The following is a 26265-nucleotide window of genomic DNA, read 5'->3' as shown; positions in this document are numbered from 1 at the left end:
TAATTTCCAGGTCTCTGATCCATCTCGAGTTGATTTCTGTGCAGAGAGGTAAGGATTTAGTTCCATTCTTCTATAAATACGAGTTTTCCCAGCACCATTTATTGAAAAAGCTGTATTTTCTCCAGTGTATGTATTAGACCCTTTGTCAAAGATTAGTTGACTATAAATGCATGGATGGTTTCTGTATCTTTTATCCTGTTTCATTGGGGTGTGTGCCTGTTTTGTGACAATACCATACTGTTTTAATTACTATAGCTCTGTAGTATAATTTGAAGTCAGGAATTGTGATGCCTCCTACATGGTTCTTGTTACTGAGAATTGCTTTGGCTATTTTGGCTCTTTTGTTTCTCAATATAAAGTTTATCACTAAGTTTTCTATCTATAAAGAATGACACTGATATTTTGATAGAGATTGCATTGATTCTATAGATCACTTTTGGTAGAATGGCCAGTTTGATGATATTTATTTTGCCTATCCAAGAGCAAGGGAAATCTTTCCATCTTCCAAGGTCTTCTTCAATTTATTTTTTTAATGTTTTATATTTTTCTTATAGATGTCTTTTACCTTTTTGGTTAGCTTTATTCCTAGGTCTTTTATTGATTTTAGTGAATGGGATTATTTTCTGTATTTCTTTTTTATGGATTCAGGGTTGGCAAATAGGAAAGTTACTGATTTATTTAAGTTTACTGTATCCTATTAATTTGTGTATTGGTTATTCAGCCCTTTTGGTTGAGCTTTTTGGGGCTTCCAGATATAGGATCATATCATCTGCCAGCAAAAATAAGTTTAATTTTTCTTTTCCTATTTGAATTCACTTGATATCCTTTTCTTGTCTTATTGCTCTGGCAAGAATCTTGAGGATATATTGAAAAGGAGGAATGATAGTGGGTATCCTTGTCTTGTTCCTGATTTCAGAGGGAATTCCTTCAGTTTTTCTCCATTCAGTGTGATGTTGGCTTTGGGTTTATTGTATATTGCCTTAATGGTGTTGAAATTGTTGCTTCAGTTCCAATTTTTTTCAGTGTTTGTAACATGAATGGGGATTGGATTTTATCAAATACTTTTCCAGCATCTATTGATATGATCATGTGATTTTTTTACTTTATGTAGTGATTAACATGCATTGATTTGCATATGCTGACCCAGCCTTGCTTTCCTGAGATGAAACCAACTTGGTCATGGCATATAATTTTCTTAGTATGATTTTGAATGTACATGGCTAGTATTTTGTTTAGAATTTTTAAATCCATGTTCATCAATAATATTTGTGGGCAATTTTCTTTTTTCATTTTTGTTGGTGCATTATATTTATACATCATAATGGGATTAAAAAAAAAACACTTGTGTAGACATACATGCATACATCGCCCAGTTAGCCCCTAACCAATCCCCACCCCATTTCCTCCCCATCCCTTCTTCCCATGCGTGGCTTAGTGATTAACATCAGTATGATTTTTTTAAAGTGCATCATGTGCTTTAGAGAGTTTCCTTCTTTCCCCCTCCCATTCATCTCAGTTAGGTTGCCTTATTTGCTTCTCTATAGGATCTCCTTTTTCATCTAGAGTTTCTCCTATGACCCATTTCTTCCTAGCTTTCACATGCTACGGAAAGCAAGATTTGTCAGTCACAAAAAATAAGAAATAGGATGTAATTTTCTTTTCTTAAGGTATCTTTATTTGGTTTTGGTATTAGTGTGATACAGGCCTCATAAAAGGAATTTGGGGAAATTTCATCACTTTTTTATTATTGATTATTTTTATTTTTAAAATTTTATTTTTTATTGGTGCATTGAATTCATACATGTTAATGGAATAAAAAGCTTGTGTAGATATACATGCACACATCACCCTGTTAAAACCTACCCCTTCCACATCTCATTCCCTCCTCTTCCTTCCCTTCCACACTTGGCTTAGTGGTTGACATTTATAATTTTTTATGTATATCATGTGCTTTAGATAGTTTCCTTCTTCCTCCCTCCCATCCCCTCAGTTAGGTTGTCTTGTTTGCTTCTCTATAGGATATCCTTTTTCACCTGGAGGTCCTCTTATGACCCATTTCACCTTAGCTTTCATATATTAGTGAAAGCATCTGTTTTCTTACTTTTTGCCACTGACTAACCTTGCTTATCATACTGTCCTCCAGTTCCAACCATTTCCCTAAAAATGATGTAATTTTGTTTTTTTTTTAATGGCTGAGTGAAATTCCATTGTGTACATATCCCATAGTTTTGTAATACATTCATCTATTGATGGACATCTTGGCTGGTTTCATACTTTGGCAATGGTGAATTGTGCAGCTATGAACATAGATACACATGGATTAGTTTGGTAGTTTGGTTTGCTTTCTTTTGTATAGATACTCAGAAGTGGTATTGCTGGGTCAAATGGTAAATTAGTTCCCATTCTTCTGAGAATCCTCCATACTGTTTTCCATAGTGGTTGCACTAATTTGCAATTTCACCATCAATTTTTTAGGATTCCCAATTCTCCACACTCTTGCCAGCATTTGTTGTTATTTGTGTTTTGAATGATTGCCATTCTAGTTGGAGTTAGGTGAAATCTCAGGGTAGTTTTGATTTGCATCTCTCTGATTGCCAACGATATTAAACATTTTTTTCATGCATTTATTGGCCATTTGAATTTCTTCTTTTGTGAAGTTTCTGTTTAGTTCACTTGCCCATTTTTTGATTGGATTGTTTGATTGTATTATTTGTTTTTTTAGTGTTGAGTTTCTTAAGCTGTTTGTATATTCTAGATATTAGTCCTCTATCTGAGGCATAGGTGGCAAAACTCTTCTCACATTCTGTTGGCTCTCAATTGAGGTTCTTGATAGTTTCCTTTGCTGAACAGAAGCTCTTCAGTTTCATGCAGTCCCACGTATTGATATACCTTTTAGTTTGTTGTGCCTTTGGGGTCTTGTTGAGAAAGTTTTTATCTGTGCCTATGTGTTGCAGTGTTGGACCTATGCCCTCTTAAAAGAGCCCCAAGGTCTCTGGTCTAATTTCCAAGTCTTTGATTCATCTTGAATTGACTCTTATGCAGGATGAGAAAGTGGAATTAATTTCCATTTTTTGCATATGGTTAACCAGTTTTGCCAATACCATTTTTTTTAACAGACTATCTTTCTTCCAGTGTATGTTTTTGGCCTCTTTGTCAAATATCAAATGGATGAAACTGTGTGAATTTGTTTCGGAGTCTTCTATCCAGCTCCATTGGTCTATATGTCTGTTTTAGTGCCAATACCATGCTATTTTTTTTTTATTACAGTGGCTTTGTAGTATAAAGACAGGTATTGTGATTCCTCCTCATGATTTTTGTCACTGAGAACTACTTTGGCTATTCTGTTTTTTTTTGTTGTTGTTGTTGTTCCAAATGAATTTAAGGACTGATTTTTCTATGTCTGTGAAGAATGATCTTGGGAACTTACTTACTTGGTATTGCATTGAATCTGTAAATCACTTTTGGGATTATGGCCATTTTGATAATATTTATTCTGCCTATCCATGAACAGGGAAGATCTTTCCATCTTCAATGATATTCTTCGATTTTTTTCAGTGTTTTATAATTTTCTTTGTAGAGGTCTTTTACCTGCTTGGTTAAGTTTATTCCTAAGTATTTTATTTTTTTGTGGGAAATCCTGAGTAGAAGTGTTTTCCTGATTTCTTTTTCAGTGGATTTAGTATACAGAAAAGCTTCTGATTTGTTGAGATTGATTTCGTATCCAGATACTTTGCAGAAATTGTTGATCAGGTCTATAAGTCTTTTGGTAAAGTTTGTTGGGTCTTCTAGGTATAGTATCATGTCATCTGCAAATAGTGAAAGTTTGATTTCTTCTTTTCCTATTTGTACTCATTTGATTTCTTTTTCTTGTCTTATTGCTCTGGCTAGAGTCTCAAGTACTATATTAAAGAGAAGTTATGATAATGGACATCCTTGTCTTGTTCCTGTTTTAGGGGGAATTCTCAAAGTTTTTTCCCATTTAATATGATGTTGGCAGTGGGCTTATTGTAGATTGCCTTTATGATGTTGAGGTATGTAACTTCTATTCCAATTCTCTGTAGTGCTTTTATCATAAATGGATGTTAGATTTTATCAAAGGTGTTTTCAGCATTTAATAAAATGATCATATGATTTTTGTCTTTGGATCTGTTTATATGATGTATTACATGGATTGATTTTCATATGTTGAACCAGCCTTGCATCCCCAGGATGAAGCCACTTGGTCATGGTGTATTATTTTCTTGATGTGGTTTTGAATGTGTTTGCTAGTATTTTGTTATGCAGTTTTGTGTCCAAGTTCATCAAAGATATAGGCCTGTAGTTTTCCTTTTTTGAACTGTCTTTATTTGGTTTTGGTATTAATGTGATGTTGGCTTCATAGAATGTATTTTGTAGAGTCTTGTTTCTCTCTGTGAAATATATTGAGGAGTATCAGGATCAGGTCTTCTATAAAGGTTTTATAAAATTCACTTTGGAAGCCATCTGGTCCTGGGCTTTTTTTTGTTGGTAATGTCTTTATTGCTGTTTCAATCTCTTTGATTGCTATTAGTTGGTTTAAATTTTCTGTCTTCTTGACTTAGTTTAGGGAGGTTGTATTTATCTAGAAAGTTGTCCATTTCCTCCAGATTTTCCACTTTGTTGAAGTATAGTTTGTCAAAGTTATTTCTGATATTCCTCTAGATTTCTGCACTGTTATTTGTGATATCTCCTTTTTCATCTCTTAGCTTCAAGATTTGCATTGATTCTCTTATTTTAGTTAAATTTGCTAGTGGTTTATCTATCTTACTAATTTTTTTGAGGAATCAGCTCTTGGTTTTGTTGATTTTCTGTATTTTTTTTTTATTCTCTACTTTGTTTATTTCCACTCTGATTTTGACAATTTCTTGTCTTCTACTGGCTTTGGATTCAGATTGTTTCTGTTTTTCAAGGGCTTTGAGGTGTGTCATTAAGTTGTTTATTTGATGATTTGCTGTTTTTCTTATGTGGGCACTCAATTCTATAAAATTTTCTCTTAATACTGCCTTCAAAGTGTCCCAGAGATTTTGATATGTTGTATCTCTATTTTTGTTTCTTTTTATGAATTTCTTGTTTTCACTCCTTAATTCTTCTATGACTCATTCTTCATTTAGGAGTGTGGTATTCAGTTTCCACATGTTTATGTGGTTTCTCTGAGTCTTCTTATAGTTGATTTCTAATTTCATTCCATTATGGTCTGAAAAAAGACAGGGAATTATGTCCATTTTTTGAATTTGATAGTACTCATTTTGTGGCCCAGCATGTGATCTATTTTGGAGAAGGTATATGAGCTGCTGAGAAAAATGTGAACTCTGCTGTAGATGGGTGAAAAATTCTGTATGTGTCTAACAGGTCCATTTGATTAATAGTGTTCTTTAGGTCCGAGGTGTCTTTACTGACCTTTTTTCTAGAGGATCGATCTAATGGTGTAAGAGGTGTGTTGAAGTCTCCCAGTATTATTGCATTGGGATTTATATGTGACTTAATATCACAAAGAGTTTGTTTTATGAAAGTAGCTGCACCTAAGTTTAGTGCATAAATGTTGATTATCTTTATTTCATCATGCTTGATTTTTCCTTTTACCAGTAAAAAATGACCATATTTGTCCCTTCTAATAAGCTTGAGCTTGAATTCTAACTTATCTGAAATCATAGTTACTAATCCTGCCTGTCTTCGTGTTTCATTGGTATGGATTATCTTGCTCCAACCCTTTACCTTGAGTTTTGTTTCTTGCAAGCAGCATATTGATGGATTCTGTTTTTTAACACGTTTTGCCACTTTATGTCTTTTTATTGGGGAGTTGAGGGCATTTACATTTAGTGTGATTATTGAGAGATGATTTTCAATTCCCAGTATATTGAGATTTTACTTCTGTATGAAATATTGTTTGTTCTTCTCTTCTTAGTTGTCTGGAAATTCTTGTTTTTCTGGTTCTGGTATGAATTTCTTGTTTCTTTTTTGTAGTTGATCTCTTTGAGTATTTTCTCTAGTGCTGGTTTTGAAGACATAAATTACTTTAGCTTCTGCTTGTCATGGAAGAATTTTATTTCCCCATCTAATTTGAGAGATAGTTTTGCTGGGTAGGAAATTTTTGGCTGCAAGTTGTTTTCTTTCAGAGTTTGGAATATGTTACTCCAAGCCCTTCTGGCTTTCATGACCTGGTTTGTGAAGTCTGGAATGATTCTCATTGATTTCTCTCTGAATGCCACTTTGTCTTTTGTTTTTGTTGCCTTTAAGATTTTCTGCTTGGCTTCTTCATTGGTCATTTTGACTATTATGTGGTGTGGAGAACATTTTCTCTGATATTTTCTAAAGGGTGTTCTATAAGTTTCCTATAACTGTGTATCAATCTCTTGTTCTATGCTGAGAAAGTTTTCTGCTATTACTTCTTTGAAGAGATTGTTGAGCCCCTTGGTTTCTCCTTGTTTTTCTTCCTCTATATCGATTATTATCAAATTAGCTCTTTATTTGTTTTTTTCTTTTTTATTGGTGCACTGTATTCATACATCATAATGGGATAAAAAATACGCTTGTAGACATACATGCACGCATCAGCCAGTTAGCCCCTACCCAATCCCCACCCCGTTCCCTCCCCATCCCTCCTTCCCATGCCTGGCTTAGTGGTTGACATCTAGTATTATAGCACTTTATACAAATTAACAATGATAATCTCACATAACAGTTTCATTTGTCTGATACAAAGCTCTTGATGACTTAAAGATAACATTTCAATATTTCTTTTTGCTTTATTTTTTACCAGAGAATATTTTTTTCTTTTTTTTAGGTGAAACTATCATATATTTATTTTTCAGAAAAAAATCTATCCTGATATGGAATATGGACTCTAGATACCCAAAACAATCTCGAAGCAAAAACAAAGCTAGAAGATGTATATTTTCTGATTTCAAACCATATAAAGCTACAATAATTGAAACAGTGTAGTACTGTTCTAAAGGCAGATATATAGACCATTGGAGTTAAATACAAGCCTAGAGCTAAATTCTTCCCTATATTGTCAAGTTATTTTTGACAAGGTTTCCACGAAGATTTGGTGGTAGAAATAATACTCTTTTAACTAAATATTGTTGAAAAATAATAATTACATGGAAAAGAATAAAATTGGACCCTTACCTAATCCCATATACAAGTATTAACTCAAAATAGATAAAAGACCTAAATATAAATCTTAAGACTATAAACTTTTAGGAGAAAATCTGGGTCATAAAACCTCACAACATTGAAATTGGCAGTGATTTCTTGGATATGATTTCAATGGCACAGGCAACAGAAGAATATACAAACTCCCTAAAAAATAAAAGAAAATATTGTATATCCAAAGACAATGTAAACAGAGTTAAAAGTTACTGATAGATTTGGATAAAATATTTCCAAATGCTATATCTGAAGATATATTAATATTCCAACTAGAAATCCTAAAAATTAGCAACAATAAAGGCAAACAATACAATTTAGAGATAGGTAAAAGACTAACATAAATAATGAATCTCCACAGATAACCAATCTTAGTTTTCTGTTGGATGGAAACTCTTGTTTCTCTGGTTCTGGTGTGTGTTACCTATTTCCTCTTTGTAGTTAATCTCTTTGAGTATTTTCTCTAGCGCTGGTTTTGAAGACATAAATTCCTTCAGTTTCTGTTTGTCATGGAAGCTTCTTATTTCTCCATCTAATTTGATAGAAAGTTTTTCTGGGTAGGAAATTTTTGGCTGGAATTTGTTTTCTTTCAGAGTTTGGAATATGTTACTCCAAGCCCTTCTGGCTCTCATGACTTGGTTTGGGAAGTCTGGAGTGATTCTAATTGGTTTGCCTCTGAATGTCAGTTGGCCCTTTGTTTTTGTTGCCTTTAAGATTCTCTGCTTGGCTTCCACATTGGTCATTTTGACAATTATGTGGCGTGGGGATCCTCTTCTCTGATCTTGTCTAAAGGGAGTTCTATAAGTTTCCTGGAGCTGTGTATCAACCTGTTGCTCTATGTTTGGAAATTTTTCTGCTATTACTTCCTTGAAGAGATTGTTGATCCCTTTGGTTTTACTTTCTTTTCCCTCCTCTATTCCAATTATTCTTAGGTTAGCTCTCTTAAAATGGGCCCATATTTCTTCAAAGTCAGATTCCTGCTGTTGGATATTTTTTCTAAATTAGAAACGATGCGTTCATTTTTGGAGTGCTCATCTTCTAAGAGCAAGATTCTATTCTCCATGTGTTCTAATCGGTTGTTTGTACTTTGAATTGAGGCCTTTACTTCATTAATTGCATCCTTTATCTCTCTTTGGCTCTCTCTGAATTCTTTTTGAAGCACCTCTATTATTTCTACAGTTATTTTCCTTATTTGATCTTCTAGAAATCTCTGAATTTCTCTTTTATCAGGTTCTGATGTTGTGGGGTTGTGGGCATTCATTGCTCCATTGTTATTCCTCTTTCCCATGATTTCGGAAGTTTGTGCCTTCTCTGGGTTCTTCCCTTGGGTCACTATGACTTCACTTAAGGTGCTCTGGATCTTGAATCTGTAGTATCTCTGATCCCACTACTCCTTTACTGAGTTGTATTACAGAGTCTACGACCCAGAGAGTCGATAGAGGCTGCCGTCCGGTGAACTCACTGCTGCCGCCGGCAGTATGGCACTGCTGCTGCGTCCTCGGGCGTGAGGCCGGTGTATCTCCTCTGTGGCTCTGAGCTCTGTTCTCAGTCTGCTTTCTCTCTGGAGCCTGGTGGTTTTTTTGTTTCTCTGGTGATGGTGTTTTCTGGCTATGAAAGGCGCTGATTTTGTGGTAATGGAGATTGGTTGTTAGCAGGGCTCTTAAGCCCCGCTTTTCTTGGTCGCCATCTTCCCGGAAGTCCGAATTAATGTAATTCTGTAATAAATGATGATCCAGCATATAGGTCTGCAGCAGTCTCTCTCTGTGCATATACCAAATATCACCGGCACTGAGTTTTGTTCTCTGAGATTTTCTCAGTCTTTGTAAGTGGCCACTGCTGGTCTGGCTGTGTTACATATTAAGCACAGGTCACCCTCCCACTTTCCACCGGTTTGGAGTCTAGGTCTCTCTCTGCCATCGTTAATGTGAGGGCCTCTGTTCTCCACAGTAACGGTTGGTCAGGTCTGATTTCCCCGTGTTTTCCACAAATGGGAGGTAGCTCTGAGCTACCTCCCATTGAGGCCAGCTCTGAGCCTGGAGGTAGTGTGGTATTCTCTGTCAGCACTCTGCCTTTACTGAGTTTGACCACTAGATGTCAGCCAAGGTTGTTTATCATGACTGTGCAAGTCCCTAGGGGCACATCGCTGGATAATCCCCTTTAGGCTGGAGCTTTACTCATACTTCCCATGCTAGCTGGCTGGGACTTTGGTGGGCGAGGTGTGCTGGGTTGTCACTGGCTTAATGGCATCACAGAGGCACCCGTGAGCATGGTGAGTTTCTATTCTGGTGCTAAGCTCAACAATGGGTTCCTGAGTGGTGTGGTTAGCTCCCATTTGCTGTAGCAGGTCTTTGGGCCGGCTGACTTACACCCTGTGTGTCTGCTGCTTCTTCCTTCAGATCCTTTGTTCTCCTTTCCTCACTAGTGCACGGTACTGTGTGGGAAGCCTGTGCCCGAGTTGGCGCCCACCACTACAGAGGGGGCTCCCCCCTCCTCTCTGGATGGTCTTCCAGTCTTTACCTCTCTATAACTTGTGTTTAATGTTCTTATTCCTCTGCTGCTTATTTTATCTCACTTTGTAGTGTTCAGTTTTGGGGACAATAGGGATTGAGTCAGCAGTATTTGTACCTGCTGCTACTCTCAGTTGCCATCTTCTCCCTCCTCTTTCAAATTCCATCACTTTTTTTTTAATTTTATTTTATTGGTGCACTGTATTCATACATCATAGTGGGATACAAACTTTTGTAGACATACATGCACACATCGCCCAGTCAGCCCCCACCCGATCCCCACCCCATTCTCTCCCCATCCCTCCCTCCCATGCTTGGCTTAGTGGTTGACATCTAGTATTATAGCAATTTATCCAAAATTAAAAATGATAATCTCACATAACAGTTTCATTTGTCTGATACCAAGCTTTTGATGACTTAAAGATAACATTTCAATATTTCTTTTTGCTTTCTTTCTTACCAGAGAATATTTTTTTCTTTTTTTTAGGTGAAACTATCATATATTTATTTTTCAGAAAAAAATCTATCCTGATATGGAATATGGACTCTAGATACCCAAAACAATCTCGAAGCAAAAACAAAGCTAGAAGATGTATATTTTCTGATTTCAAACCATATAAAGCTACAATAATTGAAACAGTGTAGTACTGTTCTAAAGGCAGATATATAGACCATTGGAGTTAAATACAAGCCTAGAGCTAAATTCTTCCCTATATTGTCAAGTTATTTTTGACAAGGTTTCCACGAAGATTTGGTGGTAGAAATAATACTCTTTTAACTAAATATTGTTGAAAAATAATAATTACATGGAAAAGAATAAAATTGGACCCTTACCTAATCCCATATACAAGTATTAACTCAAAATAGATAAAAGACCTAAATATAAATCTTAAGACTATAAACTTTTAGGAGAAAATCTGGGTCATAAAACCTCACAACATTGAAATTGGCAGTGATTTCTTGGATATGATTTCAATGGCACAGGCAACAGAAGAATATACAAACTCCCTAAAAAATAAAAGAAAATATTGTATATCCAAAGACAATGTAAACAGAGTTAAAAGTTACTAATAGAATTGGATAAAATATTTCCAAATGCTATATCTGAAGATATATTAATATTCCAACTAGAAATCCTAAAAATTAACAACAATAAAGGCAAACAATACAATTTAGAGATAGGTAAAAGACTAACATAAATAATGAATCTCCACAGATAACCAATCTTAGTTGTCTGTTGGATGGAAACTCTTGTTTCTCTGGTTCTGGTGAGTGTTACCTATTTCTTCTTTGTAGTTAATCTCTGAGTATTTTCTCTAGCGCTGGTTTTGAAGACATAAATTCCTTCAGTTTCTGTTTGTCATGGAAGCTTCTTATTTCTCCATCTAATTTGATAGAAAGTTTTGCTGGATAGGAAATTTTTGGCTGGAAGTTGTTTTCTTTCAGAGTTTGGAATATGTTACTCCAAGCCCTTCTGGCTCTCATGACTTGGTTTGGGAAGTCTGGAGTGATTCTAATTGGTTTGCCTCTGAATGTCAGTTGGCCCTTTGTTTTTGTTGCCTTTAAGATTCTCTGCTTGGCTTCCACATTGGTCATTTTGACAATTATATGGCGTGGGGATCCTCTTCTCCGATCCTGTCTAAAGGGAGTTCTATAAGTTTCCTGGATCTGTGTATCAACCTCTTGCTCTATATTTGGAAAATTTTCTGCTATTACTTCCTTGAAGAGATTGTTGATCCCTTTGGTATCACTTTCTTTTCCCTCCTCTATTCCAATTATTCTTAGGTTAGCTCTCTTAAGATGGGCCCATATTTCTTCAATGTCAGATTCCTGCTGTTGGATATCTTTTTCTAGATTAGAAACTATGCATTCATTTTTGGATTGCTCATCTTCTAAGAGCGAGATTCTGTTCTCCATGTGGTCTAATCGGTTGTTTGTGCTTTGAATTGAGGCCTTTACTTCATTAATTGCATCCTTTATCTCTTTTTGGCTCTCTCTGAGTTCTTTTCGAAGCACCTCTATTATTTCTACAGTTATTTTCCTGATTTGATCTTCTAGAAATCTCTGATTTTCTGTTTTATCAGGTTCTGATGTTGTGGGGTTGTGCACATTCATTACTTCAGTGTTATTCCTCTTTCCCATGATTTCGGAGGTTTGTGCCTTCTCTGGGTTCTTCCCTTGGGTCACTATGGCTTCACTTAAGGTGCTCTGGATCTCGAGTCTGTATTATCTCAGACCCTACTACTCCTTTACTGGGTTGTATCACAGAGTCTCCGACCCAGGGAGTCGATAGAGGCTGCTTTAAACTACGGGGGGTGCCAGGTTGCACGCTCTCCTATGGTGTGATATCTCTGCCACCACCACTCCCTCACTGGGTCAAGTCCCAGGAGGCACAATACTGGGATTTCTCCTCTGTGGCCCGCAATTTGACTCACTGTTCTTGAGTACGTAGATGTAGCTGTACTGGACTCGGTGAATTCACTGCTGCTGCCGCCGCCGGTGGCAATATGGCGCCTCTGCCACGCCCTCGGCCATGAGGCTGGCGTATTTTTTCTTCTCTGGTTTTGATTTCTACTCTGAATCCCTGCAGCGTGTGCTGAGCTCAGCCACTGGGAGCTTTAAATGCTGTCTGCGCCGAAAGATCCCGCCTGGCTGTTCCGCATCGGCTCACCTCGGCTTGCTGTAGCTGTCCGCTGAGTTCGCCGCTGCCGCCGGCAGTATGGGGCTGCTGCCGCGTCCTCGGGCGCGTGTGTCTCCTCTGTGGCCCTGAGCTCTGTTCTCAGTCCGCTTTCTCTCTGGAGCCTGGTGGTTTTTTTGTTTTTCTGGTGATGGTGTTTTCTGGCTATGAAAGGCGCTCTTTTTGTGGTAATGGAGATTGGTTGTTAGCGGGACTCTTAAGCCCCGCTTTTCTCGGTCGCCATCTTCCCGGAAGTCCAAATTCCATCACTTTTGATTTCACAGAATAACTTGTGAAGTATTGGGTTTGGTTCTTTAAAAGTTTTGTAGAATTCAGATGAAAACCCATCTGGACTTGGGATTTTCTTTGAATGCAGAATTTGTATTGCATTTCTATTTATTTGCTTGCTATTGTATAGTTTAGGTTTTCTGTATCCTCTTGGCTTAACTTAGTAGGTTATATATGTTCAGAATCTGTCGATTTTTTCCATGTTTTCTAGTTTATCAGAATATAAACTTTCAAAATAGGTTTTGATGATCCTCTAAATTTTCTGTCTGTAGTAGTGTCTCCTTTTTAATTTCTGATTTTAATGATTTGCATTGATTCTGTCTTTCTTTTGGTTGGGTTGGCTAGGGGTTTGTCTATCTTATTAATATTTTCAAAGAACCAGATTTTTGATTTGTTAATTATTTGTATTTTATTCTCTATTTAATTTATACTCTGATTTTATTTTTTCATTCTGCTGGCTTTGGGGTTGTACTGTTCCTGTTTTTCAATGTCCTCGAGGTGCGTCATTAGGTTATTTGGCAACTTTCTATTTTTGCTATATGAGTACTTACTGCTATAAATTTTTTTCTTAAGGCCACCCTCAATGCATCCCATAGATTTTGGTGTGTCATGTCTCTGTTTTCATTTATTTTATTTATTTATTTATTTTCATTTATTTATCTTCCCTTCCTTCCTTCCTTCCTTCCTTTCTTCCTTTCATTGCTGCATTGTAGCCATACATCTTAATGGAGTACAAGATGGTAGAAGCATATATGCACACATCACTCATCTAGCCCTTCCCCAATTCCCACCCCTTTCCCTCCTCCCCTTTTTCTTCTTATGTTTGGCTTAGTGATTGACTTGATATGTTTGTGAATATACATCATGTACATTAGAGAATGTCCCTCTTCCCCTCTCCCATCCTCCTCAGTTGGGTCTCCCTATTTGCTCATCTGTAGTTCCTCCTTCTTCATCTACAGTTCTTCCTATGACCCATTTTCTCCCTAGCTGCCACATTTTAGGGTGAGCTTCCGATTTCTTATTTTATGTGACTGACAAATCTCACTTAGCATAAAGTTCTCTAGTTTTATCTATTTCCCTGTAAATGACATAATTTTGTTTTTTATGGCTGAGCAAAATTATATTGTGTACATATCCCATAGTTTTGTAGTACATTCATCTGTTGATGGACATTTTGGCTGGTTCCATAGTTTGGCAATGGTGAATTGTGCAGCTATGAACATAGATATACATGTATTAGTTTGGTAGTTTGGCTTTTGTTCTTTTGGGTAGATACCAAAAAATGGTATTAATGACTCATGTGATAGGTTTGTTCCCATTATTCTGAAGATCCAAAGTGCTTGCATTAATTTGCAATCCCACCAACAATGTATTAGAGTTTCCACTTCTTCACATCCTTGCTGACATTTGTTATTATTTGTGTTTTTAAGATGGAGTTAGGTGAAATCTCAGGGTAGTTTTTATTTGGTTCTGATTGCTAATGATGTTGAACATTTTTAAATATATTTATTGGCCATTTGGATTTCCAAAAAATGGTATTGATGTCTCATATGGTAGGTTTGTTCCCATTCTTCTGAAGATCCTTCATACTGTTTTCCAAAGTGGTTGCACTAATTTGCAATCCCACCAACAATGTCTTAGAGTTCCCACTTCTTCACATCCTTGCTGACATTTGTTATTGTTTGTGTTTTAAGGTGGAGTTATTTCATACATTTATTGTATGAAATGTATTTTATACATTTTTCATACATTTATTGGCCATTTGGATTTCTTTTGTGAAGTGTCTATTTAGTTCACTTGCTCATTTTTTGATTGGGTTATTTGTTTTCTTAGTGCTGAGTTTCTTGAGTTCTCTGTATATTTTAAATATTAGTCCTCTATCAAAGGAAGAGTTGGCCAATGTTTTCTCCCATTCTGTTGGCTCTCTGTTGATTTTATTGATAGCTTTATTTGCTTTACAGAAGCTTTTGGGTTTAATGCAATCCCATGTATTGAGCTACCTTTTAATTTTTTGTGACTTTGGGATCTTGTTTAAACATTTATTCTTACCTGTGCCCATGTGTTGCAGTGTTGGACCTATACCCTCTTCAAGGAGCTTCAAGGTCTCTGGTCTACTTTCTAAGTCTTTGATTGCCTTGAATTGACTCTTGTGCAGGGTTAGAAAATGGGGTTTATTTTCATTTTTCTGCATATGGTTAACCAGTTTTGCCAATAAAATTTGTTAAAAAGGTTATCTTTTTACCAGTGTATGTTTTTGGTTCCTTTGTTAAAAATCAATTGGCTGTAATTGTGAGGATTTGTTTCTGAGTCTTTTATTTGGCTCCATTGGTCTATGGATCCACTTTTGTTGCAGTACCATGCTCTTTTTATTACTATGGCTTTGTAACATAGATCAAGTATCAGTGTGAATGATATGTGCTGCTTACCTTGGTTGCCATCTTCCTGGAAGTCCCCTTATTTCTGTTCTAACTTATTCCTTGTTCTAGAGTGTATCATTCAGTCTCCGTGTATTTATGTAATTTTTTTTTTGCCTTCCTGTTGTTGATTTCTACTTTTACTCCATTGTGATCTGAAAAGATGCAGGAAATTATATTACATCTTTTGAATTTGCTGTGCTTGCTTTGTGGCCTAGGATGTGGTCTCTTTTAGAGAAGTTTCCATGGGCAGCTGAGAAGAATGTGTATTCAGCTGTTGCTGGTTGAAATATTATGTATATGTCTACTAGGTCCATTTAGTTTATAGTGTTCTTTAGGTCTGAAGAGTCTTTACTCAACTTTTTCCAGGAAGATTAACCTAGTGGTGTGACAGATGTTTTGAAGTTTCCCAATATTATTGTATTTGGGGCTATTTGAGGCTGAATATCCCAGAATTTGTTGTACAAATGTGGGTGCATCCTTATTTGTGTGCATAAATATTTACTATCATTATATCTTCTTGCTGGACTGTTCCTTTTATCAATAAGAAGCACACTGCTTTATCTCTTCTCATGTGTTTTAGATTAAAGTTTGTTTAATAAGATATCAGGGCTGCTACCCCTGCTTGTTTTCATGCTTATTTGCATGATATATCTTTTTCCATCCTTTCACTTTTAACCTGTGGACATATTTGACTGTAAGGCAAATTTCTTGCTAGCAGCATATATTTGGATTAAGTTCACATTGTCTTTTAATTGGGGAGTTATGTAAGTCCTTTGATGATCAGTGTTATTATTGAAATATGATTTTTGATTCCTGTCATTTTGTTTTCAGTTTCCTGTTTGGTGTAGTATTATTTCTTCTTTGCTTAGTAGCCTACCTGGTAGAGATTGCCTCTTTTCTGGTTCTGAAATTTGTTTCTTTTATCTTTTTTATCATTTATTTCTCTATGTATTCCTCTAGTGCTGGCTTGGTAGTCATAAAGTTTTTAGGATTCTGTTTATCTTGGAAAACTTTTATTTCTCCATCAATTTTAAATAACTTTGCTGGATACATTAGTCTTGTCTGGAAGTTGTTATCTTCCAGGGTATGTAGTATTTCATACCAGTCCCTCTTGTCATTCATGAATTGGGTTGTAAAATATGGCGTGATTTTTATTGAATGCCTGAATGTCTCCTATTTTTGTGTTCTTACTGCATTTAAGATTATTTCCTTGGTCTCTATGTTAGTGATTTTGATTATTACATGGCCTGGGGAGGTCCCTCTTTTATCTTGTCTTAATGATGTTTTGTATGTCTCCTGTATGTGAATGTTCAAGTCTTTTTTCATGTATATATAATTCTTTGAAATTATAATCTCTGAAGAGATTATGGATACCCTTGGTCTGTGCCTCTATCCCTTCTTCAATGTCTTTTATCTGTAAGTTAGGATGTTTCATATTGCCTTGTAATTGGTTGATATTTCTTGGATTAAACCAAGAGGCTCTGTAAATATTTTTCTTCCTTCTTTTATTCACTAAAGTCTGTTTTTTTTTAAAATCTTAGACTAAGGATCTCTCACATACTCTCTTCTACATACTCTCTTCTACTTATCAGAATTGAAAATTTGTTTTATGAGCTTTGATGTTCTTTCCAATCTTCATAATCTAAAATTTTAAAAACTAGTATAAATTTTTAAAATTTATTTTTAATTTTTTTGTGGAACATATTGAAAATGGCATACATTCAGACTATGCTTGGTGCCCTCCCCACTTCCCTTTTCTCCTCTCCCAACAATGAGTGTCCAGATTAACATGCTATGTTCATAAATTTACACACATTTGGGTGTAGCTCCTCCATTAATCAACCTCAGCCTTCTTCCTCTTCTATCCTTCCATTCTAGCTTTGCTGAATTTCCCCCTCCATTATTTGGAGTCCCTCTGGTATTCCTAATACTTCCTAGGTTGGGCATATTAGAGAAAACATATGTCTCTTTTCTTTCTGTGCTTGGCTGATCTCAGTTAACATAATGTTCTCCAGGTCTTTCTATCATATGACATGATTTTGTTTTTTTATAGCTGAGTAGAATTCCATTGTGTGTATTTTTCATAATTTTGCAATCCATTCATCTGATGATGGAGACCTAGGTTGTTTCCATATTTTGGCTATTATGATTGTGCTACTTTGAACATGGGTATGCATATGTTACTGTAGTTTTCTGACTTCAAACCCTTTGGACAAATACCCAGGGGTAGTATAGCCAGATCATATGGTAGGTCTATTTTCAGAAAAACTATGTTTAAATTCTACCCTTGATGTCTATGAAGTTTTTTCTATAATATAATCAAAGCATAGTTATGGCTTTAGTTATAGTATATATTTTTTTAAATAGCAGCAGATGTCTAATTTTGCTTCTTCTAACGAGTATCTGAAGTTTCCATTGAAATAAACATTTCTTACTTCATGTTATTAGATCAGTGGTTCAGGTGGAGCTCTACTCAGCTCACAGTGGAGCATGTGACTGTGACTTAGCCAATGAGAGCGCCAAACTTTAGTAATCCTGAGCAATTGGTTTAGGGGTTGCCAGATGAGTCAAATATAGACAATCATTGTGTTATTTCTTGGCCACAGTAGTTGTTTTGCTTTAATAAGATAGAGATATTTAATAAGAGTATGAGTCATGAATGTGAGTGGAATCTATTACAGAATAAACTCTTGTTTTTCTGTCAGCTATGAAACTGTAAAAATGTAAACATGAGAGTTTTAATGTCTTCTTGATTTTACAAGTAGATAAAAGCAACTCAGGCCGGGCGTGGTGGCGCACACTTGTAATCCCCGCGCTTGGGAGGCAGAGACAGGAGGATCGCACAGGTTCGAAGCCAGCCGCGCGCTCTAGTTTAGGAGACCCTGTTTCCAAATAAAAATGTAAAAATAGATCTGGGAGTGTAGCCCGGAGATAGAAGGGCTTCCAGGAACCCCAGTACCACCAAAAAAAAAAAACAAAAAAACAAAAAAAAAAAACGCAACTCAGCACAGAAGAAAGCACAGTAAAGAGTAGGAGATTTGGTACAAATATTTTGAAGGCATGGATACTTCTACCTATATGAAGCTGTATGCCTGTATGCTTTTCAGGTGATATAGATTATAGTAATCTTATTTTTTTCTTCATAAACCATAAGTTCGGTTCTCTATGTAAACTAGAATAGAAATAGTTCTTACTAGCATATAGTCTAGGGTTTATAGAGTGCCAATTATAGCACCCAGAGATGAAGAGATAAGACTGGCCACCCCAAATAATTTTTTGTTGAGTACACTTAAATGGCCGTGTTAATCACCAGGTTTACAGCTGACAGACTTTCTTTGGTACCCTGTAATCATTCTCCTGCAATTTTCTGGAATGAGTGGAGCAGGCACTAGATCAACACTAGTGATATGTTTGTATGCCATCCATTTCTCAATTCATCCTGCAATCAAGTTATATTTCTTTACCAAATGAATGAAACTTCTTCAGGGATATTAATATTGTATGTGTTCCCTTCTAAGCTGGGCTTTAGTGATTATGCAACTTGAGTCTCTGTCTTCCAGACAAAAGGTAACCTTTGAGAAATTGTGGAAACAGTTACACAATCTAATTTCTGACTTCTCCTCGTATAACTGAACTTTAAAAGTGTTTACATGATCACATGTTGGTTTAGAAGGAGTGCCTTTTTTTCTTTTAAAGTTTTACCCAAAAAATAAGCAGCAGTATCTTTTAGATGCTTTAAAAATAGAGTCCCTGATAATCTCACCTTTTAAAATCTGCCCAACATATTTTTCTTCTTATAATTATTATAGCATTCAAGATATTTGAAATAAATTTCAAACAGTGAAAAATAGGTAACTGCAAAATAGGTTTTGTCCCCTCCTCCCCATTTATTTTATGTGTGTGCTCCAGTGGGACTTTCTCCAGCATAACCTAAAACATCAGAAAGTCTTAGGGACATAAATATTCTTGGCAAACAACAAACTTGTCATGTTGAACCAGATAACCATCCCCTTCTTTCATAGTGCCTAAAATTTTTTCACAGCAGCATGAGTCCAGCATGGCCATTAATCCTCAATCATAATTTTTTGGCCCAGATTAGTCTGTCAGTCATTTGTCACTCTCTGTCCTTCAGAGTTGCTTCAGTAATCCATGTGTTTCCTTTCTGGTGAACTTGGATGTGCTTCTGCTCTGACTGCTTCAATTTCATAGATATGTTCATCCCCTCAGAATATTTCTCAGGTACATTTATAAAATTCTTTACTTCTGTCTACAAGAAAGTATTAGCTCAACCATGTTTTAAATTTTTTAATTATTTATTGGTGCATTGTAGTCATACATCTTAAAGGAGTGAGAAAAATTATAAAGTTCAGGAATGTTTGAAGAAGAGAAATTAATAAATCACTATATATTTGTGGAAAGAAGAGCATTTTTTAAAACTAGGACCAGATCTAGTGACAGATGAAATAATCAGCTTGTGAAAAGTTAGATTTTATTTTTCTTTGTTAATATGGAAGGACCCTAAGGACAGGGACTGTGGAAAACATTCATAGTGTTTACTAAAATCTAGTTGTCCTTTATTGCATTGGCATTTTAAGATCTACACTACAGCCTGGGCATGGTGGCACATGCTTGTAATCCCAGTACTTGAGAGGCTGAGACAGGAGAATCACAGGTTCACAATCAGCCTCAGCTACTTAAAGAGGCCCTATACAGCTTAGTGAGACCCTATTTCAAAAATAAAGAATAAAAAATAGGCTTGGGGATGTAGCTTGGAGGTAGAATGCCCTTGGTTGGGTTCAACCCCTAGTATAACAAACAAAAAAATAAAAGACAAAACAAAACAAAAAACTACACTCCTCAACTCTGCATATACCCAAGACCATGTGACTGATCCTGTCCAATAGGATGTTAGAGGAATTAATAATGCCACATCCAGCCAGAAATAGTTAGTTTAGTATTTAAATCCCCAGTGTGATTCATCAGTCTTTCTTTTCCCATCAAGAGAACTGAAGGAGGCTTTACAATGATATGCAGAGATAGAATATGGGAAGAGCCTGATCACAACCAGAAGCAAGTTGTCCTTGGAGAGTTAGCCAATTCTACAGTATCTTTTCAACAAGAAATTAAAATTAGTTGTATTAAGCAATTAAAATTTAATGTTTGATTGTTACCACAGAATAGCCTCTGATAGTCTAAATAATGTAGAAATTTTTGACTTAAAAATTGTGATATAATTTATGGTGAAATAGTTTTAAGTGCATAGTTTAAACTGTTTAGGCCTACAGTCCTGTAGCCTACTGCCATTTAAAGACACAGTACATTACTTTCACCCCAAGAAATTTTCTTTTGCTCTTTTCTAGGCAGTTCCTTCTCTCCAGAAAGATTTATAATCTGATTTCTTTTATTATATACAGTTTATCCAGTTATAGAATTTCACACTAATCAAATCATATAGTATGTATTTGTGTGTGTGTGTGTGGGGGGCTTCTTTTACTCACAAAATATTTTTGAGATTTGTCCATTTTGATAGCATGTTAATATCCATGTTGTTAAGGAGCAGCCTATTATATGAATTTAACAAGTTGTACATTCTCCTTTTGATGAACATCTTTCTGTTCAACATTTCACCTTGGGTTATTATGAATAAAGTTCATATGAACACTTATTTATAAGAATTTTGTGGACAAATATTTTCATTTTTCTTGGATAAGCACCTCAAATGTGGATTTTCTGGATCATAGATGTATATTTAACTCTCTTAAAAACTCAAAAATTTTCAAGTAATTCTACAATTTACACTTGAGCATTCGGGTTGTTTGATGTTCTTACCATCATTTGGAGTGGTCAGTCTTTCTCTCATTTTAGCTCTTCTTGTGGGTGTGTGTGGTGGTGTCTCTTTGTACTTTTAATTTTTATTTCCTTGACTAATAGAGTTGAGATGTTTTAGAGGATTTTAGTCCATTTTTAAATCTTCAATAATGACATATCTGCTCATACTTTTTGTATTTTAAAAAATCTGGATAAGCCCAGATGTGATGGTTCATGCTTGTAATCCCAGTATTTGGGAGGCTGACACAGGAGGATTGCAGGTTTGAAGCCAGCCTCAGTAGTTTAATAAGGCTTTCAGCAACTTAACTAGACCCATTTCCAAATAAAATATAAAACAGGCTTGGGGGCATTGCCCAGAGGTAGAAGGCCCCTGATTACCATCCCCAGTATCACATAAAACAACAACACCAAAAAAAAAAAAAAAACCCAAAAAAACAACAACAAAAAAAAAATGGGAAATTTGTTCTTTTAAATCTGAGTTGTAGAAAAAATATGTAGTCAGATATCTTCTGAATATTTTTCCTACTCTGTAGCTTGCCTTTTATTTCCTTATCATTTTTTTTATTTTTAACTTGTTTTTTTCCCATGTAGGGCCCATGAATGCACACATTATTCATTTATCCCTTTCTTAATTCTCACCCCATTTCACCCCCCCCTTCCTTCTCATGTTTGGCTTAGTGATTGATTTTGATATGCTTATGAATGTACAACATCTATATTAGGGGATTTTTCTCTTACCCTCTTCCATATCCTCCTCAGTTAGGTTGCCTTTTTTGCTCTTCTATGGTTTCTCCTTTGTCTAGAGTTCCTATGACCCATTTTTTCACTAGCTTTGTATAATGATAGTTTCCTATATTTTACTTTTGTGACTGACTACTTTCATTTAGCATAATGTTCTCCAGTTCCATTCATTTCCCTGCAAATGATATAATTTTGTTTCTCTTTATGGCTGGGTAAAATTCCATTGTGTGCATATTCCATAGTATTGTAATCTATTCATCTGTTGATGGACATCTTGACTGGTTCCATAGTTTGCAAATTGTGAATTGTGTGGCTATGAACATAGAAATATATGCATTAGTTTGGTAATTTGATTTCCATTTTTTTGGGTAGATACTCAGATGTGGTATTGCTGGGTCATATGGTAGGTTAATTCCCATTCCTCTGAGGATCCTACATACAGATTTCCACAGTGATTGCACTAACTTGCAATCCTACCAACAATGTAGTAGAGTTCTTACTTTTTCATACCTCACCAGCATTTGTTGTTGTTTGTGGTTTTAATGATTGCTATTCTAATTGGATTTAGGTGAAATCTCAGAGTAGTTTTGATTTGCATTTCTCTGATTGCTAATGACATTGATAATTTTTCATACATTTATTGGCCATTTGAATTTCTTCTTTTGTAAGTGTCTATTTAGTTCACTTGCCCATTTTTTGATTGTTTTTTTTTTATTTTGTATTGGTGCATTGTAGTCATACATTTTAATGGGGTACAAGGTGGTGGAGGCATATATGCACACATCACTCAATTAGCTCTTACTCAATTCCCACACCATTCCCTCCCCCTCGCTTCTCATGTTTGGCTTAGTGATTGACATTGTTATGGTTGTTAGTGTACATTATATGCATTAGAAAATTTTCCTCTTCCCCCTCCCATACCCTCAGTTAGATTGTCTTATTTGCTCATCTATTGTATCTCCTTAGTATTCTATAGGAACTCTAGAGTTCCTCCTATGACCCATTTTCTTCCTAGCCTCTGCATTTTAGGGAGAACATCTGATTTTTTATTTTTGCAACTGCCTAATCTCACTTAGCATAATGTTCTTCAGTTCCATTCTTTCTCCTGCAAATGATGTAATTGTGATTTTTCTTTATGGCTGAGTAGAATTCTACTGTGTGCATATCCCATAGTTTTGTAATCCATTCATGTATTGATGGACATCTTGGCTGGTTCCATAGTTTGGCTATGGAGAATTGTGTAGCTATAAACATAGATATATATGCATTAGTTGGGTAGTTTGGTTTCCTTTTTTTTTTTTGGTAGACACCCAGATGTAGTATGGTAAATTCATTCTCATTCTTCTGAGGATCCTGCATAGTGGCTACACTATTTGCAATCCCACCAACAGTGTATAAGAGTTCTCACTTTTCCACATTTTTGCCAGCAGTTTTTGTTGTTTGTGTTTTTTGAATGATTGCCATTCTAGTTGGAGTTAGGTGAAATCTCAGGGCAGTTTTGATTTGCATCTCTCTGATTGCTAATGTTGTTGAGCATTTTGTGAAGTGTCTATTTAGTTCACTTGCTCATATTTTGATTGGGTCGTTTTCTTAGTGTTGAGTTTCTTGAGTTCTCTGTATATTCTAGACATTAGTCCTCTATCAAAGGAGTAGTTGTCAAAAAATCTCCCATTCTGTTGGTTCTTGTTTGAGGTTCTTGATAGTTTCCTTTGCTGTACAGAAGCTGTTCAGTTTAATGCAATACCATATATTGATTTGTTTTTTAGTTTCTTATGCCTTTGAGGTCTTGTTGAGAAGGGTTTTACTTGTGCCTATGTGTTGTAGTGTTGGACCTATTCCCTCTCAATGCAATGCCCATTAAATTTCCAAGATCATTCCTCAAAGACAGAAAAATCAGTCCTTAAATTAAATTGGAACAACAAAAATGCAGAATAGCCAAGGTAGTTCTCAGCAACAAAAATCATGCAGAAGGAATCACAATACCTGACTTTAAAGTATACTACAAAACCATACTAATAAAAAAAAGTATGGTATTGACACAAAACAGATACAAGGGCCAATGGAGCAGAATAGAAGACTCAGAAATAAATCCACACACTTATAGTCAGTTGATTTTTGACAAAAGGGTCAAAAACATATACTGGAAAAAAGATAGCCTCTTCAACAAATGCTTTTGGCAAAACTGGTTAACCATATGCAGAAAAATTTTTTTTCTTAGTTGTTTCTTGAGTTCTCTATATTTTAGATGTTAGTCCTCTATCAGACATAGAAAAATGAGACCTTTCCATCCATTTTCCTGCAAATAATGTAATTTTGTTCCTCTTTATGATGGAGTAAAATTCCATTGTGTCCATATTTCATAATATTGTAATCCATTCATCTGTTGATAGACATCTTGGCTAGTTTCACAGCTTGGCTGGTTCCACAGCTTGGCAATTGTGAATTGTGCAGCTATGAACACAAATACACATGCATTAGTTTGGTAATTGCTTTTCATTCTTTTGGGTAGATACCAAGAAGTGGTATTGCTGGATCATATAGTAGGTTCATTCCCATTCTTCTGAGGATCCTCCATGCTGTTTTCCAAAGTGGTTACACTAATTTGCAATCCCACCACCCATGTACTAGAGTTCCCACTTCTTTATACCTCACCAGAATTTGTTGTTGTTGCCGGGTGTGGTGGTGCACACTTGTAACCCCTGTGCTCGGGAGGCTGAGACACGAGGATCACACAGGTTCGAAGCCAGCCTCAGCAACTTAGTGAGACCCTGTTTCCAAATAAAATATAAAAAAGGTCTGGGAGTATAGCCCGGAGGTAGAAAGCCTCTGGGTTTCACCCCCAGTACCACACACACAAAAAAATTTTGTTGTTGTTTGTGTTTTTAATTATTGCTATTCTAATTGGAGTTAGGTGAAATGTCAGGGTAGTTTTGATTTGCATCTATCTAATTGCCAGTTAGGTTATGTTGAACTTTTTTATACATTTCTTGGCCATTTGAATTTTTGCAGTGTCTATTTAGTTCACTTGCCCATTTTTGATTGGGTTATTTGTTCTCTTAATGACTTTCTTAAGTGCTCTGTATATTCTGGATATTAGTTCTCTATCAGAGGAATAGTTGACAAAACTTTTGTCTCATTTTGTTGGCTCTCAGTTGAGGTTCTTGATTGTTTTCTTTGCTATGCAGAAGCTCTTCAGTTTAATGCAATTCCATATATCGATCCTACTTTTAATTTCTTATGCCTTTTGGTTCCTATTGAAAAAGTTTTTACTTGTGTCTATGTGTTGAAATGTTGGACCTATAACCTCTTAAAGGAACTGCAAAATCTCTGGTCTGATATCAAAGTCTTTGATCCATCTTGAATTGACTCTTGTGCAGAATGAGAAGGTGGAGTTTGTATCTATTTTTCTGTGTATGATTAACCAGTTTCGCCAACACCATTTGTTGAAGAGGCTATCTTTTTTCCAATGTGGGTTTTTTTTGGCTACTTTGTAAAAAATCAAATGACTGTAAGCATGCGGATTTGTTTCTTAGTATTTTATTATGCTTCATTGATCTATGTGTCTGTTTTTGTGCCACTACCATACTATTTTTATTACTATAATCTTGTAGTACAGTTTATTTTTTTTAATTTTTTTGGTGGTACTAGGGGTGGAACTTAGAGGCTTTCTACCTCCAGGCTATTCTCCCAGACCGTTTTCTATTTTATTTGGAAACAGGGTACCACTAAGTTGTTGAGAGCCTCACTAAGTAGCTGAGGCTGGCTTTGAACCTGTGCGATCCTCCTGTCTCAGACTCCCTAGCGCAGGGATTACAAGCATGCGCCACCATGCCTGGCATGTAGTAAAGTTTAAAGTCTGGTATTTTAATGCCACTCCCTGCATGCTTCTTGTTACTGAGAACTACTTTGGCTATTCTGTTTTGTTTGTTTGTTTGTTGTTGATTCAAATGAATTTAAGGACTGACTTTTCTATGTGAGGAATGATGTTGGTAATTTAATGGGTATTGCATTAAATATGTAGATCACTTTGGGAAGTTTGGCCATTTTGATGATATTTATCCTGTCTATCCAAGAGCATGAATAATCTTTCCATCTTCTAAAGTTTTCTTCAATTTCTTTTTTCAGTGTTTTATAATTTTCTTTATAGAATTCTTTTACCTTCTTGGTTAAGTTTATTCCTAAGTATTTTATTTTTTGTGTGATATACTGAGTGGAAGTGTTTTCTGGATTTCTTTTTCAGTAGTTTTATGATATGCCAATACAGAAGTGCTTCTGATTTTTTAAGATTAATTTTATATCCAGACATTTTCCTGAATTTGTTGATTAGTTCTATAAGCTTTTTGGTTGAATTTGTTGAGTCTTCTAAGCATAGTATCATGCCATCTGCAAATAGAGATAGTTTTAGTTTTTCTTTTCCTATTTGTTCTTCTTTGATTTCCTTCTCTTGCCTTATTGATCTGGCTAGAGTCTCAAGTACTATATTGAAAAGAAGTGGTGATATTGGAATAAAAGGACCATACGTCAACATCATAAAGGCAATATACAACAGGCTCACAACCAACTTCATATTAAATGGAGAAAAATGTGAGTTATTTTCAAACTTTAGCCTACTTAAGATATATTTTTGATGCTCTTTTAA

The sequence above is a fragment of the Muscardinus avellanarius genome (genome assembly GCF_963383645.1).
Source record: "Muscardinus avellanarius genome assembly, chromosome: 10".
Classification (NCBI taxonomy): Eukaryota; Metazoa; Chordata; class Mammalia; order Rodentia; family Gliridae; genus Muscardinus; species Muscardinus avellanarius.
Note: the sequence above shows the minus strand (reverse complement) of the source record.